The following is a 19,588-nucleotide window of genomic DNA, read 5'->3' as shown; positions in this document are numbered from 1 at the left end:
TGTTCGTAGTGATGCTTCCAAAGGCCGACTTGACTTCACATTCCAGGATGTCTGGCTCTAGGTGAGTGATCACACCATTGTGACTATCTGTGTCATGAAGATCTTTTTTGTCCAGTTCTTCTGTGTATTCTTGTCACCTCTTCTTAATATCTTCTGCTTCTGTCAGGTCCATACCATTTCTGTCCTTTATTGTGCCCATCTTTGCATGAAATGTTCCCTTGGTATCTCTAATTTTCTTGAAGAGATCTCTAGTCTTTCCCATTCTGTTGTTTTCCTCTATTTCTTTGCATTGATCGCTGTGGAAGGCTTTCTTATCTCTCCTTGCTATTCTTTGGAACTCTGCATTCAAATGGGTATATTTTTCCTTTTCTCCTTTGCTTTTCGCTTCCCTTCTTTTCACAGCTATTTGTAAGGCCTCCTCAGACAGCCATTTTGCTTTTCGGCTTTTCTTTTTCTTCGGGATGGTCTTGATTCCTGTTTCCTATACAGTGTCACGTACCTCCATCAGGCACTCTGTCTATCAGATCTAGTCCCTTAAATCTATTTCTCATTTCTGCTGTATAGTCATAAGTGGTTTGATTTAGGTCATACATGAATAGTCTAGTAGTTTTCCCTACTTTCTTCAATTTCAGTCTGAATTTGGCAGTAAGGAGTTCATGAGCTGAACCATAGTCAGCTCTCGGTCTTGTTTTTGCTGACTGTACAGAGCTTCTCCATCTTTGGCTGCAAAGAATATAATCAATCTGATTTCGGTGTTGACCATCTGGTGATGTCCATGTGTAGAGTCTTCTCTTGTGTTGTTGGAAGAGGGTGTTTGCTATGACCATTGCGTTCTTTTGGCAGAAGTCTATTAGCCTTTGCCCTGCTTCATTCCGCATTCCAAGGCCAAATTTGCCTGTTACTCCAGGTGTTTCTTGACTTCCTACTATTGCATTCCACTCCTATAATGAAAAGGACATCTTTTTTGGATGTTAGTTCTAGAAGACCTTGTAGGTTTTCATAGAACTGTTCAGCTTCTTCAGAGTTACTGGTCAGGGCATAGACTTGGGTTACCGTGATATTGAATGGTTTGCCTTGGAAACAAAGAGATCATTCTGTCATTTTTTGAGATTGTATCCAAGTACTGCATTTCAGACTCTTTTGTTGACTATGATGGCTACTCCATTTCTTCTAAGGGATTCTTGCCCGCATAGTAGATATAATAGGTATCTCCCTTAGGAATCTATAAAATGTTTCTCCTAGATTCTTTCTTAACTTCATTTTTTAAATCCTAATTCTAAACTAAATTAGAATTAAGAATTAATTCTAAACTAAATTAGAATTAAGAATTAATTCTTAATTAAATTAGAATGAGAATTAATTCTTAATTAAATTAATAATTTAAATCTTAATCTAAATTATTTTTCTGAGTTTCTTTTTACCAATCATAAAGATCACTACTTCATTCTAGGACTCTTCCTTGGTTATCAATAAAAGAAATGAGGGAAAAAACTGAGTGGCATGATGCTTGGAAACAAAGGAAAAAGTAAGAATTATAAGTGAAAGTGAAAGTCGCTCAGTTATGTCTGATTCTTTGCAAACCCATGTACTGACTATACAGTCCATGGAATTCTCCAGGCCAGAATACTGGAGTGGGTAGCCTTTCCCTTCTCCAGAGGATCTTCCCAACCCAGGGATCAAACCCAGATCTCCCACATTGCGGGCAGATTCTTTACTGGCTGAGCCACAAGAGAAGTTATTCCTTAAAAAAAAGAGTTCCTTTTCATGCTTCATGCCATTTCCCTGCCAATCAATGACAAAAGTACATTTAATCATTTATGAGTGCATCATGATTGCCAAATATGTCCCTGATAGATGTTCTTCTGTGTTTTTAATTTGTGAAGAACAGTGGCCTCTGAACCAGTGAATCCACACTTCCTCACTTTGATCTTGTATTAATGTATTTTCTGAAGATATATAACATACTCTTGATATTTTTATATTTTTTATTATATTTGAGTCCATGACATGCAATTAATCCAGAATCCCCAATCCCTATATTTTATACCAACCATTCCCCCAAATCTGAATTGAGAGACATAGTTGTGTGAATATGAAGACAGATGCAAAAAGAAATTATATTTGTGTACTGAAAGATCATATAATGAAGATCACAAATATGAGCAAACGAATCCATATCATGAAACCAAACTTTGAGGCACATATAATTCCCTTAGTAATCTAAGATTTTAGGGAGAATTTCCCTCAAGTTGGCAGAATAGGCAAGAAGCTGCTACACACTCTATGGTGATCTGTTTCTGAAGGAAGTAGGGAAACATTCCAGAAGGACATATTGAAGACAATTAATTCTCCAGATTAATTGACACTATTAATTGAACTAGATTTCTTCTTTACAACTAGTTCCCATTTCTCCCAGCTGTTTCATATTCATTTGTATCACATACTATGCCTCACCCCAGGGTTCTGGATATTGAAATCCATAGATCAACTCATTTGTGTAAGTAGTCTAATTTCTCTTGATAACCTACCAGGAGCAAGGTAGGAGGACACTTTGTCAGCTTCTTCCTGGTGCTGGCTTTTTTTTGCATTTTAAAATTTAAATTTGATAGTCTTTATGATACATAAGGAAAAAGAGAAACTTCATGAACTATATGAAATAATTTATACCATCAGGGCAATCCCATAAAAAGAGAAAATGAAAGCCAAAATGATATAATTTAATATGGCTTGAAAAATTTTCTGTCTTAAGACAGCTATTGTTTTCTGTTTGTTTCAGTGATTGTGTGTGCATATGCATGCTCAAACTAAGAGTTTTTAGAAGCATTTTCCCTCATGGTCTTCTGTTAAAACAGAAAACTTTAAGGGAGAGTAAAATGTTAAACCTTTGCTACCCTGCTGTCAGTGAATTTATTAGATACTTTGTTCAATTGGTGAAAGTAGAAATACTGAGTTTTGAGACACTAAGATGATTTCGTCCACTTCAAAAATTTAAAATAGGGCAAGTATGAAACTGGAGGGACTGAAGCTATACTTAATAGTCCCAATTGTATTTATAGGGATGTTTGATATATCTTGAGGACCTGCTAATAGTAGGAAACAGTCTGTATACATATGGAGGTGGATTAAAGAGCCATCATGACTTAATTGTTAGAAGTGTATTAATTTAGTAGAGACAAAGTCAATAGCACTCACACCATCATTGAAGTCAAATCACTCTTTATTCTAATGTTCTGCACTTGATGTCCTTGGTGCTCAATAGGTTGAATCAAAAATGATTTTCAAAGTGAGTTGACAGTGGTCAGATTTCCTTTATAATCGGGTGCCAAGATGATTAGGCACACATCACATTTATGAAGGCCTTCTCCTCAAGTAGTAATTTCTATGATACTGGTTAAAAAAAAAAAAAAGGCTAGACAAGATGTGGTTTTTGAGCACAGGTTCTCAAAAAATGTGCAGAGCTGGAATGTAATTGTAGGCTGTATTATGAACTCAAAGGCTGGCATCATTTCAGCATAAAAAATAACAGTTATGGGAATGAGGACCCCCTTTTTGAATCATGAAAGTGCTTGTGTATGGATATTATAAGGGATTTTCCTGAGCCTTATTCTTAAACAGATTACACTATTCAAAGTCTCAAAGAATCAAAATCGTGCTCAGCTGGGGCAGTCAATGTGCAGTCTAAACATGTGACAGATGCAGAGAAAACTTCAAAGATGCCATTACAAATGCCTGCAGAGATATTTAAGGAGCCAGATGCTACTGTTTCATGTCTTCCCGCAGCTCTGAATGTGTCCTGTGATCACCTTCCAAAGAGGAGGTGTGGTTCAATCTGGTGAGGAACAGAGCATCACCTCATCTTCCCGGTGCTGTCCACGCACATTGTATGGCCGCGGTGCGAGGCTTTGGGATCAGGGTTTCTAACAGGGAGGACACATATATGAATTTGCTTTTCCTTAGGAAAGCAGGAAGGTGCAACTGCAAGGAAATATGTGTCTGATGTATTCTCTGAAAGCTTTCCTCTCTAAAAAGTGTGATTTATAGGTGTGTATTGCCATGGAAACATTTTTTTTTCTTTAACTTTTGCCATGTATTTAGACTCTAAAAGAAGTGATAAACATATTTATATGGTTCATGTTTATTTTCCATTTTGTTTGGTGGTGAGAAATAAATTACTTGGGACAAAGTATTAAATGTTTTGTTTCATTTTCATTACTAATGCCTTCTGGAGAAGAACTTAATATTTTGAGCTGACATGAAGCTCCAGGTAAATACAAAGACTATGAGATTTAACTAAAAATTTAAAAATGCCACCTGCTTTATTTCACAAGGATTCCTTTTAGTTTTCTTTTCCATTATAGTCTATGTAAGGTAGTTTGTTTTACTGTAGCTTTTAAGAATATACATTCATAGGCTTATTCAAAAGAAGCATAAAGCATCAAAGATAAATTCTAGGAAATATGTGATATAGTATTAAAACAATCTAGAAAATTTAAATCACTATGTAATGTCTGACCATATTTTTTTTGCTTTGAAAAAGTGATTCTACCCAACTTTGTTCCTTTTTTATTATATGAATGATGTGCCCTGGCTCATCCTTTATTGAATCCAATCTATGGAGAGATTATTTTATTAATTTTTAAATTGAAATTTGTGGCATATTATAAAAGACAAAAGGCATAATTATTTACATGAAAAGGGATGGCTATAAGTGGAAAATAAATAGCAAAGGATATTTTTCTTTCTAGTGTAAACATCTGGCAGTAATCCTTGCTTACACAATTAATGGGCATTTAATTGGCAATGATCAGTTTATTGCCGCAATATGAAGTGAATGTTTCCCCAGGAACAAACAGCTGTTGCAAGAATTTCACAGTGATTTAGCAAACACCAGGTGATAGCTGTATCTAGAATGAAGTGTTCTGTCTCTCAGCAAATCACAGTGCTTCGAAAAAACAATGAAAAGTAGCATAGCCAAAGAGATTCTATCATCACTAATGTTAACATCTATCTAAAAAGCAAACTTCATGAAACAACACACTAATTTTGCTAGATGTTATCCATGCCTCAAATATAAAGAAAGAATACCTCCAAGAAGCAATAATAAATTGGCATGACATTCTTCTCTTTAAAAGTAGTATTTTATGTCTTGTTTTAAAGACATAACAGTTGACAAAACTTTTGTTGTATTCTAATACTTTATCCTTTCAAAAGTCTGAGAAAATTTGATAATCATGATCTAATTTTTTGATTAAAAAGTTATTGAAGTCATTCAACGGTTACTGACAATTATATTCTTTCTTAATAGATTTTATTCAACTGTCTAAAATTAAATGTACCGTTTTTTAATTTGCATTGCTTGTGAGCTGCTTTCCCATTAAGTTTTAAATAAAAAGTTTTTCATTTTTCATTAGGCACTCTTATTACTAATTTAATAAAATGATAATAGCTATGCAAAGTTTCTGTTACTACTCAGCTTTTGGCATATATTGAATTATACATTTTAAATGTAGCACGCTGGCAGACACTGTTATTTCATAAAGCTGAGTTTCATTAGCAAAGAAAGTAATTTTGCTTCAGCAAAAAAATGCTTTTATTTACTATAGTATTTAGTATTAGCTCATACTAGAGTCTCCGAACAATGAACTCAAATGAACAAAGCATCAAGGGCCAATTTAGAGAACAATGCTTTTATTTTTTTCACGTATGCATTCTACAATAATTCATCTCCATGACAAAAGCAGACAATCAATCATCTTCTATTGTGCCTTTCTCAATAAAATTGCCATCCTTGATGTAACAAAAAAAAAGCTGCTTAAGTAATAGGAACAGCTTTACACGCTCAAATCAATAAATTGACCATACTTCAAAAAAACTTTACCCATTAATATGACAATACAGGTTTATGTTTAACTTATCCACATTAATATACATTATTAAGTATATTGTTCTTTTTTAATTCAAGAAAGTGAAAAATAAGAAAGTGTGTTAAAAGAGTGCTTTCAAGGGTCTCTGTGACAAAACTTTGCAGCTTACATATGTGTTGATATAATTGTGTATAAACTGGAATACTATATGTAAATTGTAACAAGAGCATGTAAGAATGGGAGATTTAAAACAATCTTTTGATATATGATATTATTCTAAAATGAGATATTTATATGGTAGTATATGTTATACATACAAACTTATGCACATATTTCAAAAAGTGAAATCTGAAAATGTCATGTGAATGTAAAGGAAACTTAAGTCCAAATGTTAAGTACAAGTTTCCACACCGGGAAGGTGAAGAAGGAATATTAGAGATATAGGTATAGCTGCATACACATTCTAAATAACTTGGTCTTTATTTTCAACTAGAAGACTAGAAATTTAACATGATAAATGAAAGTTTTTTGAAGTTTTTTAGCTAATATAGAGTACAAACTGATATATGTATTTTATTTTCATATAGTTTGTATATATATAAAATACTATTTTGAGTCTTAAATTTCTCTCACAGAGATCAAAAGGAATTGCAGCAAAATTCATAGATTAAAATATAAATAATTTCTATATAACCTAACAGAGCAACAGGATAAACTTAAGCTAATAACACTCATGTCATTAACCACTCCGAAATTCAGATGACTTTAGAACCTCTGAAGACTCTCCTTAATTGTATTTTCTTTTTTCTGAATTAATGAGGCCAGGCCATAACATGTTTCAAGAAGATGAAATCCTTTGTTATAGAAATGCAAATGCTGTGACTTAGCTTCTAAGATCCTGTATGGTATAAACGACTGTGTGAATAGTTTTATTGCAGTATACAGAACATCATAATAATTCATAATTTTCAATAACTTATCCACCAGTTACATAATTAAATTCTTAATACTTTGTGCTCATATCACCTGTAAGTTTACAGTATGTTCATGAGTTACACCATGTCACAAGAATGGCATCCTAAATTTGATATTAAATATTCTATTTGATTTTAACCTCATAGTAATTAATCTGAAAAATTGCAATCAAAACATATTACTATACCTGCAAGTTTAAAGTAAACAGTAGTGAAATTTTTTTGCTGCATTTCATTCTAAAATAAATGTTTTAATTGAAATGTTTTTAGCTTGTAAGGGACTTGAAACAGTTGCTTATTTTATTGCCCTTTTCTTTCCTCATGAAGTGGTTAATTCACTTTGATTTAATTCCCACTCAATGTGATGTATAGTTATTTACTGAGAGAAATTTATTAGGAATCAGTTCTTACTATGGAATCTTGCTTTCTTATACATTACTCTTACTCAGTTCAAAGAAGGAGATTTCAGGGAAAAGTAAAAGTAGAAAATTTTATGTTGGATGTTTCACTTTTGTCTTGCCATCTTCAGCTTTATTTGCTGAAAAAAGAAAAAGCGGAATGTATAACTTAATAATAAGTCAGAATGTTGTTGATCATGCCATCACAACAGTGTCGCTCAATTTTCTTGAACTGTTAACTTATCTTTATAGGAAATCTAAGCCTTAGGAGTGCGGTCTTTCTCCCAGGTCTCAGGAAACAACTTTACAGTTGGGTTATTTTCTCTTGTAGTCATCACATCCATCCTGTCTTCTCTGTGTTCCTTTCTCTTTTCCCCCCCTTGTCTCCTCCTCTCTTTTCCCTTTCTTGTTCCCTATGATCACCAGAGTTCTTTAAGTGTAATGAATAACCTCCTGATGATTTCGTTGCAGACTTCACCTTGGAGTCAGGGTCCAGGAAATTTCCAGCAAATACATCTGCTTTATTAATCCTGGGACTTGTTGCTCAATTGTGTCTGATTCTTTGCAACATCAAGGACAGTAGACCACCAGGCTCCTCTATCCATGGGATTCTCCAGGCAAGAATACTGGAGTGGGTTGCCATTTTCTACTCCAAGGTATCTTCCTGACTCTGAACTTGAATTTCTTCAGTCTCCTGAGTCTCCTGCATTGGAAGGCAGATTCTTTACTACTGTGCTACCTGGGAAGCCTCTGAGACTTATTGAATTTAGTTTAAATTATATAACTGGTACCACTGTCTATGGAAGTCATTGATTTCTTTCTTTTATGGATGGCAATATTTCTAACAGTAGTCCAAAACTGAAGAAACTAGAGCCAGCTATGTTTATAGGTATGTAAACCCAGAGTATTCCATCAAAATTTGAAGATTTTTTTCCCCTAGTTTTTTAAAAACTTTATTTAGATCACTATGGTGCTTCTTTTCATTTTTGTTTTTAGCTGCATAGCTATTGAGTGTTTTTCTTGCCTGTGGTACAAAAAATCTCTTTCTTTCCTTGGAGTAAGAAATTATTTTGAAATATGTTTTTTTAATTGAAAGATTTGGTAGAGAATATGTGTTGAAATCATAATATTATTAGAGAGAAGTCAAGGCAGACCTATTGGACAAGCAAGTTTACCCCAGTTGAATGACTGTATTGCCGTTGTATGCACCAGGATCATCTGGAGGGCTTGCTCAAAAACAACACACTGGGCTCCACCTCCAGAGTTTCTGATTCAGCAGCATGGTGGGTGACAGAGAATTTGCATTTTCAACAAATTCCTAAAAGTTTGCTGATTTTGAGAACTACTATTAAGTTAAGCTAGAAAGATAAACCCATCTGAATGTCAGACTTTATTTTTGGGGGCTCCAAAATCACTGCAGATGGTGATTGCAGCCATGAAATTAAAAGACGCTTACTCTTTGGAAGAAAAGTTATGACCAACCTAGATAGCATATTCAAAAGCAGAGACATTACTTTGCCAACAAAGGTCTGTCTAGTCAAGGCTATGGTTTTTCCAGTGGTCATGTATGGATGTGTGAGTTGGACTGTGAAGAAGGCTAAGCACCAAGAATTGATGCTTTTGAACTGTGGTGTTGGAGAAGACTCTTGAGAGTCCCTTGGACTGCAAGGAGATCCAACCAGTCCATTCTGAAGGAGATCAGCCCTGGGATTTCTTTGGAAGGAATGATGCTAAAGCTGAAACTCCAGTACTTTGGCCACCTCATGCGAAGAGTTGAGTCATTGGAAAAGACTCTGATGCTGGAAAAGATTGGGGGCAGGAGGAGAAGGGGACAACAGAGGATGAGATGGCTGGATGGCATCACTGACTCGATGGATGTGGGTCTGAGTGAACTCTGGGAGTTGGTGATGGACAGGGAGGCCTGGCGTGCTGCAGTTCATGGGGTCGCAAAGGGTCGGACACGACTGAGTGACTGAACTGAACTGAACTGAATGCAGAGTTCCAAAGAATAGCAAGGAGAAATAAGAAAGCCTTAAGGGAACAATGCAAAGAAATAGAGGAAAACAATATAATGGGAAAGATTAGAGGTCTCTTCAAGACAGTTAAAGATACTAAGGGAACATTTCATGCAAAGATTGGCAAAAAAAAAAAATAATAATAATAAGGACAGAAATGGTATGGACCTAACAGAAGCAGACAATATTAAGAAAAAGTGGAAAAATATAAAAAAGGGTCTTAGGGACCTGGATAATAACAGTGGTGTCATCACTCACCTAGAGCCAGACATCCTGGAGTGTGAAGTCAAGTGGACCTTAGGAAGCATCACTATGAACAAAGCTAGTGGAGGTGATGAAATTCTGGTTCAGCTACTTCAAATCCTGAAAGATGATGCTGTTACAGTGGGACACTCTATATGCCAGCAAATTTGGAAAAATCAGAAGTGGCCACAAGACTGGAAAACGTCAGGTTTCATTCCAATCCCAAAGAAGGGCAATGCCAAAGAATGTACAAACTATTGCACAGTTGTGCTCATTTCACATGCCAGCAAGGTAATGCTCAAAATCCTTCATGCTAGGCTTCAACAGTGCATGAACAGAGAGCTTCCAGATGTATAGACTGGATTTAGAAAAAGCAGAAGAATCAGAGATCAAATTGCAAACATTCGCTGAAGCACAGAAAAATCAAGAGAATTCCAGAAAAACATCTACTTCTGCATCATTGACTATGCTAAAGCCTTTGTGTGGATCACAATAAACTGTGGAAAAATCTTAAAGGGAAGAGAACACCAGATCACCTTACCTGCCTCCTGAGAAAGCTGTATGCAGGTCAAGAAGCTACAGTTAAAACCAGACATGAAACAATGGAGTGGTTCCAAATTGGGAATGCAGTATGCCAAGGCTGTATGTTGTCACCCTGCTTGTATAATTTATATGCAGACTACATCATGTGAAATGCTGAGCTGAATGAATCCGCAGGCTAGAATCAAGATTGTCAAGAGAAATATCAATAAATTCAGATCTGCTGATGATATCATCCTTATGGCAGAAAGTGAAGAGGAACTAAAGAGCCTCTTGATGATGGTGAAAGAGGAGAGTGAAAAAACTGGCTTAAAGCTCAACATTCAAAAAACTAAGATCATGGCATCTTGTCCCATCACTTCATGGCAGATAGGTGGGGGAACAATGGAAACAGTGACAGACTTTATTTTCTTGGGCTCCAGAATCACTGTGGATGGTGATTGCAGCCATGAAATTAAAAGACGCTTGCTCCTTGGAAGAAAAATTATGACAAACCATATTAAAAAGCAGAGGCATCACTTGGCCAACAAAGGTCTGTATAGTCTAAGCTATGGTTTTTCCATTAATCATGTACAGATGTGTGAACTGATCCATAAAGAAGGTTGAGTACTGAAGAATTGATCCTTTTCAACTGTAGTATTAGAGAAGACTCTTGAGAGTCCCTTGGACAGCAAGAATATCAGACTAGTCAATCCTAAAGGAAATCAACCCTGAATATTGATTGGAAGGACTAATGCTGAAGCTGAAGCTCCAGTATTTTGGCCGCCTGATATGAAGAGGAAAAGACCCTGGTGCTTTGACATATTGAAGGCAGAAGGAGAAGGGGATGACAGAGGATGAGATGGTTGGATGGCATCATTGACTCAATGGACATGAATTTCTGCAAACTCAGGGAGATAGTGAAGGACAGGGAAGCCTGCCATGCTGCAGTCCATGAGGTCACAAAGAGTCAGACATGTCTGAGTGACTGAAAAACAACAGAAGATACTTTAAATCTTATAATTTTGAACCTTATAATATGATGGATATGTCATACCATTTGGGGCCCTTTTAAAAATTATGATTTAATAGTTTCCAAAGACTGCCTTATTTCATATAATAAGGATTACATGCTGAGTGTGTTTTGATTTCTTTTTGCATGACTTTATTTATAGCAGTTTTTGGTTCATAGAAATATTGAGAGGAAGGTATACAGAGTTCCATATATTCTCTGCCCTCACATACATATGGCTTCCTCCATTATCAACATCCTCCACCAAGAGGCATAATTTTTACAGCTGATGAACCTATATTATGTATTGATATAATCGCTCCAACTCCAGATTTTGCATTTGGATTCACTGTTGCTGTTATAAATTCTGTGAACTTGAACTAAAGTATAATTGTGTGTATCCACCAGTACAGTAGTGTCTATGTGTATGTGCCGTTATAGTTTCTCTGGTGGCTCAGGGGCAAAGAATCCTCCTGCTAATGCAGGAGATGTGGGCTTGATCCCTCAGTTGGGAAGATCCTCTGGAAAAGGAAATGGCAACTCACTCTAGCATTCTTGCCTGGGAAACCCCATGGACAGAGGACCCTGGCAGGCTATAGTCCATGGTGTCACAAAGAATTTGGATATGACTTAGTACTTTGGCCATCTCATGCGAAGAGTTGACTCATTGGAAAAGACTCTGATGCTGGGAGGGATTGGGGGCAGGAGGAGAAGGGAATGACAGAGGATGAGATGGCTGGATGGCATTACTGACTTGATGGACGTGAGTTTGAGTGAACTCCGGGAGTTGGTGATGGATAGGGAGGCCTGGTGTGCTGCAATTCATGGGGTCGCAAAGAGTCGGACACGATTGAGCGACTGAACTGAACTGAACTGAACTAGCAACTAAATGAAGCAAACCACTACAGTATTGTACAGCAACGTTTCACTGCCCTAGAAATCCTCTGTGCTTTACCAATTCATCCTTCTCCTCCACTGGGAACCAGTGATCTTTTTGCTATCTCCATAGTTTGTCATTTCCAGAGAACCATACAATTGGAATCTTTTTTTTTTTTTTAAATTTTAAAATCTTTAATTCTTACATGTGTTCCCAAACATGAACCCCCCTCCCACCTCCCTCCCCACAACATCTCTCTGGGTCATCCCCATGCACCAGCCCCAAGCAAGCTGCACCCTACGTCAGACATGGACTGGCAATTCAATTCTTACATGACAGTATACATGTTAGAATTCCCATTCTCCCAAATCATCCCACCCTCTCCCTCTCCCTCTGAGTCCAAAAGTCCGTTATACACATCTATGTCTTTTTTCCTGTCTTGCATACAGGGTCGTCATTGCCATCTTCCTAAATTCCATATATATGTGTTAGTATACTGTATTGGTGTTTTTTTTTCTGGCTTACTTCACTCTGTATAATTGGCTCCAGTTTCATCCATCTCATCAGAACTGATTCAAATGAATTCTTTTTAACGGCCGAGTAATACTCCATTGTGTATATGTACCACAGCTTTCTTATCCATTCATCTGCTGATGGACATCTAGGTTGTTTCCATGTCCTGGCTATTATAAACAGTGCTGCGATGAACATTGGGGTACATGTGTCTCTTTCAATTCTGGTTTCCTCGGTGTGTATGCCCAGAAGTGGGATTGCTGGGTCATAAGGTAGTTCTATTTGCAATTTTTTAAGGAATCTCCACACTGTTCTCCATAGTGGCTGTACTAGTTTGCATTCCCACCAACAGTGTAGGAGGGTTCCCTTTTCTCCACACCCTCTCCAGAATTTATTGCTTGCAGATTTTTGGATCACAGCCATTCTGACTGGTGTGAAGTGGTACCTCATTGTGGTTTTGATTTGCATTTCTCTAATAATGAGTGATGTTGAGCAACTTTTCATGTGTTTGTTAGCCATCCGTATGTCTTCTTTGGAGAAATGTCTATTTAGTTCTTTGGCCCATTTTTTGATTGGGTCGTTTATTTTTCTTGAATTGAGCTGCAGAAGTTGCTTGTATATTTTTGAGATTAGTTGTTTGTCAGTTGCTTCATTTGCTATTATTTTCTCCCATTCAGAAGGCTGTCTTTTCACCTTGCTTATATTTTCCTTTGTTGTACAGAAGCTTTTAATTTTAATTAGATCCCATTTGTTTATTTTTGCTTTTATTTCCAGAATTCTGGGAGGTGGATCATAGAGGATCCTGCTGTGATTTATGTCTGAGAGTGTTTTGCCTATGTTCTCCTCTAGGAGTTTTATAGTTTCTGATCTTACATTTAGATCTTTAATCCATTTTGAGTTTATTTTTGTGTACGGTGTTAGAAAGTGATCTAGTTTCATTCTTTTACAAGTGGTTGACCAGTTTTCCCAGCACCACTTGTTAAAGAGATTGTCTTTACTCCATTGTATATTCTTGCCTCCTTTGTCAAAGATAAGGTGTCCATATGTGTGTGGATTACAATTGGAATCTTATGGTGGGTAGCCTTTTCATATTGGTATCTTTTATTTAGTAGTATGCAATAAAATTCTTTGAAGACTTGATAGCTCTGTTTTTTTTTTCCTTAGTGCTGAATAATATTCAATTGTCTGGATATACCACAGTTTATCAATTCGACTACTAGAGGACATCTTCATTGCTTACAAGATTCGGCGATTGTGAATAAATCTGCAATAAGCATTCATTTGTGGGTTTTTGCATGGGCATAAGTTTTTAACTCCTTTAAGTAAATACCAAGGAGAAAGACTGTTGAGTCATGTGGTAAGAGTTTTAGTTTTCTAAGAAATCACCAAAACTGTCTACCAAAGTGACGATACCATTTTGCATTTCCATTACCAATGAATGAGATTCCCTCTTGTTCCACATCCTTGTCAGCATTTAGTGTTTTCAGTGTTCAGGATTTTGACTATTCTAATAAGTGTGTAGTTTTATCTTGGTTTTAATGTGCTTTTACTTGATGGCTTATGATGTGAATCTGTTCATCTTCTTTGGTGAATTGTCTGTTAAGGTCTTCAGTCCATTTTTAAATTTGGTTGTGTGTTTACTTATAGTTGAATTTTAAGAGTTCTTTGTATATTTTAGATAACAGTCCCTTATCAGATGTGTCTTTTACAAATGTTTTCCTCTCATCTATGGCTTGTCATCTCATTCTCTTGATTGTGTCTTTGACTCACGCAGTTTGTGCCTTAGGCTGATGTCACCAGATCCTAAGATTATTCTGCAGAGCTGTGTATTTTTACCAGATGTTGCTTCTAGAGATCAAAATTATTTATAAGCTGGAGTGTCAATGGTCTGCTAAAGATAAATTTCTTTTTATAATTGTACTTCAGCAAAGTGAAGATTTCTAATACCTTGACCCCTCTTGTTTTTTTTTCGTTAGAATTAAACAGTCCTGCCTTCATTTGCTCTACTATACAATGTAGTCTACAGCCTATCATTTCAATCACTCTCTTGTCAGTTACCTCCCTTCCCATTTCTGTTTGCTGTTCAAAATTCTACCTCTATATCAATCCAATGTTGGTATTTCCCTCAGCTGTACCAGGGATGCTGAGTGCTGCTGGGAGGAAATCACACTGAAAAACCACTGCGAGGGGTTTCCCAGGTGGCGCCAGGGTAAAGAACCTGCCTGCCAATGCAGGAGACATGAGACATGGATCCGATCCCTGGGTTGGGAAGATGCCCTGGAGGAGAGCACGGCAACCCACTCGCGAATTCTTGCCTGGAGAATCACTCAGAGAGAGGAGCCTGGTGAGCTACAGTCCATGGGATTGCAAAGAGTTGGACACGACTGAGCGACCTAGCATGCACGCACTCAACCACTGCAGATCCATGCTGTCCACCTCAAGTGGATCCTCATGCTGTCTGGAGGTCCTTTCTTCAACTGACTCTCTTTCCTATGCATTATACCTACTTTGAAGCTTTTCTTCTTTCAAACATTTTAGTCAACCACATCAATACTTATACTCAGAAAATGGTTGTGATTCCTGCTTTACAGGGAAAATGCTAGAAACTGGATAAAAATACAAGTTGCCGCCAAATCCACCCTACCCCTAAAAGGGAGTGAGAGCGAGATTTTCACTCCTAAGAGAAATGCCTGTTTCAGTGCTCTGAACAAACCTGTTCATTAGTTCAGTTCAATTTCTCGGTTGTGTCCGACCGTTTGCAACCCCATGGACTGCAGCACGCCAGGCCTCCCTGTCCATCACCAACTCCCAGAGTTTACCCAAACTCATGTCCATCAAGTTGGTGATGCCATCCAACCATCTCGTCCTCTGTCGTCCCCTTCTCCTCCTGCCTTCAATCTTTCCCAGCATCAGGGTCTTTTCCAATGAGTCAGTTCTTTGCATCAGGTGGCCAAAGTCTTGGAGTTTCAGCTTCAGCATCAGTCCTTCCAAGGAATATTCAGGACTGATTTCCTTCCATACAAATATTTAGATATGTATATAGCCATACACACATACATACATGCAACAGGTTATTACTCATCCATAAAAAAAGAATGAAATCATGCCATTTGTAGTAACGTGGATGGATCTATCTATCTATCTATCTATCTATCTATCTATCTATCTATATACACAGAGAGAGCACATGGAACCATACTCCGTACTTTGTAATAAACCATGAGGGAAAAGAATCAGAAAAGGAAACACTGAACCACTGATGTATACCAGAGTGTGTGTGTGTGGGTGTGTGTGAGTCAATCAGTCATGTCCAACTCTTTGTGACTCCATGGACAGTAGTCTGCCTGGCTCTTTTTCCATGGAATTCTCCAGGCAAGAATACTGGAGTGGGTTGCAATTCCTTTCTCCAGGGATCTTCCCATCTCAGGGATCGAAACTAGGTCTCCTGCATTGCAGGCAGATTTCTTTATCATCTGAGCTACCAGGGAAGTATACCAATATAGGACTGTGGAAAGATCCTGAGCCAGAAGACCTACTGGTCCTTGAGCTGCAGATAACCTTGTTTTGTGACCTTTTAAAAGCCTCTTTGGTTTCAAGGGGCTCAGTTTATTCATTTGTAAAATAATGGGGTTGGAGTAGCTGATCTCTGAGGTCTCTTCAGCTCTAAACTTCATCATTCTCTCATTCTTGTTTTATCTGAGAATTTCATTTGTCTATGTGATTTCTTTCTTGCCTCTGAAATGATAATTGAGGGTTGATTATACGTAGCCAGTCCAATTATTCATAGATCATAGATTTTTATTATTATATATGAAAGATTAAGATGTATGAAGGGCATACGTTTGAAGTCTCTACAAAGCCTAATGATTAAAACCCTATTATATAGCTAAAAATGTTCTTCTTTAGAATATTATACTGGGATTTTCTGTAAAAGGTGGAAAACATTTTAATAACAGTGCTTAATATTTAGTGTGTTTCCATTCTTGAGGAAGAGAGCTGAGTTTTAAAAATATATGTGTTAAAGCTGCTTTCATATACATTTATATTACATCATTATTGGAAGCACTGAACCATGGCAAGCGATCTATTACATCATGATTTACTATGCTGTATTATGTCAACTGACGGATTATAGCATGTCATGTTTTGATATGTAAAATTTTTAAGATAATTAAAGAAATAAAGCACAAGAATAGTTCTTGTACTGTTTTAAATAAAAATCTCTTGTTTTTCCATTCTCCAAAGTATTTTTAGATATTTTAGAGTATTCTGTATTTTGGCATAGCTGAGTGTCAGTGTATTAGCTCAGTGAGTATATAATATGCCCAAGGAAAGTGGTTAAAATTGGGAATATGATTTAAATGGTAGATGATACCTTTTGAAGGATCTAAGAATCAAGACATTTTATAAATCTTCGCATTATATCTACTTTTTCTGGTTTTTCAGTATTACATCAACCATGTTTTTATAAATATGAGCTCTGTTTAATAAAAAATAAAAATATTTTACCTGCTATACTACTCAGCTCTTACTATCATCATAAAGTTGCTACCAAGGAAACAAGAATAATTCTTTGTTGGCCAAGGACAAAGAAGATCAGTTTTACAGAAAAGTTATCTGTACTTTTAATCTGAATGATGGCATAACAAATCTGATGCCAACTACAGGTTAAACAAGCTAAGAAAACCACAAATTTCTAGAATTAAAATGTAATCTTACAACATTACAATTTCTAAAATGCCAAATATTTATTGTTTACATATATTTCATTTGAAAATATAAGTGTTGTCCTTACTAAGTATGATAGATCTAACTTCATAAAATCAAAGGATAATAATGCAATAATATTGTTATGAAATGAATAGGATTTGGGTATCAGAGCTAAGTTCAATCCCTGCCTCCACAATTTGCTAGCTGTGTGGACTGGACAACTACTTAAAGTCTCCAAACTGGTTTCCTTTGTGTAAAATGGGAAAAATAATCCTCTACTTCTGTGGAATGTTGTATAATGTGATATGACACATTAAATGTGCCTAACAGAATATGGTTGACCCTAAAAAACCCTCAGTAAATATTAGCTATAGATAGCATATTCAAAAGCAGAGACATTACTTTGCTGACTAAGGTCCGCCTAGTCAAGGCTGTGGTTTCTCCAGTGGTCATGTATGGATGTGAGAGTTGGACTGTGAAGAAGGCTGAGCGCCGAAGAATTGATGCTTTTGAACCGCGGTGTTGACTCTTGAGAGTGCCTTGGACTACAAGGAGATCCAACCAGTCCATTCTGAAGGAGATCAGTCCTGGGTGTTCTTTGGAAGGACTGATGCTAAAGCTGAAACTCCAGTACTTTGGCCACCTCATGCGAAGAGTTGACTCATTGGAAAAGACTCTGATGCTGGGAGGGATTGGGGGCAGGAGGAGAAGGGGATGACAGGGGATGAGATGGCTGGATGGCATCATGGACTCGATGGACGTGAGTCTGAGTGAACTCCAGGAGTTGGTGATGGACAGGGAGGCCTGGTGTGCTGCGATTCATGGGGTCGCAAAGAGTCGGACACGACTGAGCGACTGAACTGACTGACTGTAGTCTGATTTAGGCCTGTGCAATGGGTGGTGTGTGTGCGTTCAGTTGTGTCTGACTCTGCAACCTCATGGTCAGTAGCCTGGCAGGCTCCTTTGGCCATGGGATTATCCTGGCAAGAGTACTGGAGTGGGTTGCCATTTCCTTCTCCAGGGGATCTTCCCAACCCAGGGACTGAACCTGGGTCTCCTGCATTGGCGGGCAGATTTTTTTTTTTTTAATACCACTGAGCCACCTCAGTGAGGCCTGTACAATACTTCATATTTACTATCTGCTCATCAAAGAGTTTCTTTCTCATTTTTCATCAATTAAATCTTTCATAATTTTAGAGACTGCATTCTCTCAGACCAATGTTTTCCTTTTTTGTTTGGAGAGTTTCTGTCACAGTCACACGCCATAGGTCTGTCTGAGGCTGTCAGCATCCCTTCATCACAGGCGCTTACTCCTTCTGGGTGGCCGTGTGACAGACCTCTTTCTGTCTCACTTGGTTCTGGTAATTGTCCTCTTCCGGCTCTCTCAGGCCTAAGGGTGGTATGGGGGGCAGGTGCTTTGTTAGTGCTCTAGCCCCTGGTTACTGCACTAACCTATGACTTCCCTACATTCTGCCTACACTTTGTAAGTCTATATGAGATTCTCCTTTAAATACTTAGTTTGACTTTGCTTTTTATTTCTTACTGTAGGACCTCAATCCCTTAATGTATCTTCATGTTACTGTTTAAATAGTAATTTCTTGAAAACAAAAGATATTTAATAATTTTTTTGGTGGGGGGAGCAAATGATTTTTTTTTTTTTTACAAATACACCAAAAAATCATGCAATGCTGCCAGCACTGGAAGCAATCCTGGACGACAACTCAGCACATTCCTTTGCAACTGGTCCTGTGATGGCAGACTCTTTCATCTCGCCTTTATTGTTTGCTATGACCCCAGCATTATCTTCAAAATAAAGAAACAAACCATCTTTTCTACAGTATGACTTTCATTGCTGAATTACCACCGCTGGATGTACCTTCTTTCTGAGCTCTGCTTTGCCTTTCTTGACTGTGGCCGTCACCATGTCACCCACACCAGCAGCAGAAGTCTATTCAGTCATCCCTTGATCGCCTTCACTGATATGATATACAGATCCTTGGCTCCTGTGTTGTCAGCACAGTTGATCAGGGCTCCAACCGGAAGACCCAAGGAAGTCCAGAATTTAGCACCAGAGGACCCACCACGACCTTGCTTTGACATCTTGAATGCCGGAAAGGGACAACAACAACAACAAAAAAGCTCTACTGATTTTTAATTTGCACCTTTTACAGCCATAAAGTTGAGGATTTGTTGGTGGCTCAGATGGCAAAGAATCTGTCTGCAGTGCAGGAAACCCGTGTTTAATCCCTGGGTCAGGAAGATCCCCTGGAGAAGGGAATGGCTACTTCAGTATTCTTGCCTGGGAAATTCCATGGACAGAGGAGCCTGGCAAGCTACAGTCCATGAGATCACAAAGAGACAGACACAACTGAGTGACTAACATTTTCACTTTTTTTTTTTTTTCATGAAGTTGTGGATTTCTAGGAGAAGAAATAATACATAAGTTAAATAACAGTGCTAGAA

General features: G+C 37.4%; 1 pseudogene; it reads right to left on the bottom strand.

The window, feature by feature from the left end:
- On the bottom strand, positions 18,782 to 19,225 carry LOC102179474 (annotated as a pseudogene).

Source organism: Capra hircus, chromosome 7 (assembly GCF_001704415.2).
Source record: "Capra hircus breed San Clemente chromosome 7, ASM170441v1, whole genome shotgun sequence".
Classification (NCBI taxonomy): domain Eukaryota; kingdom Metazoa; phylum Chordata; class Mammalia; order Artiodactyla; family Bovidae; genus Capra; species Capra hircus.
This window is presented reverse-complemented; position numbering and strand designations above follow the sequence as displayed.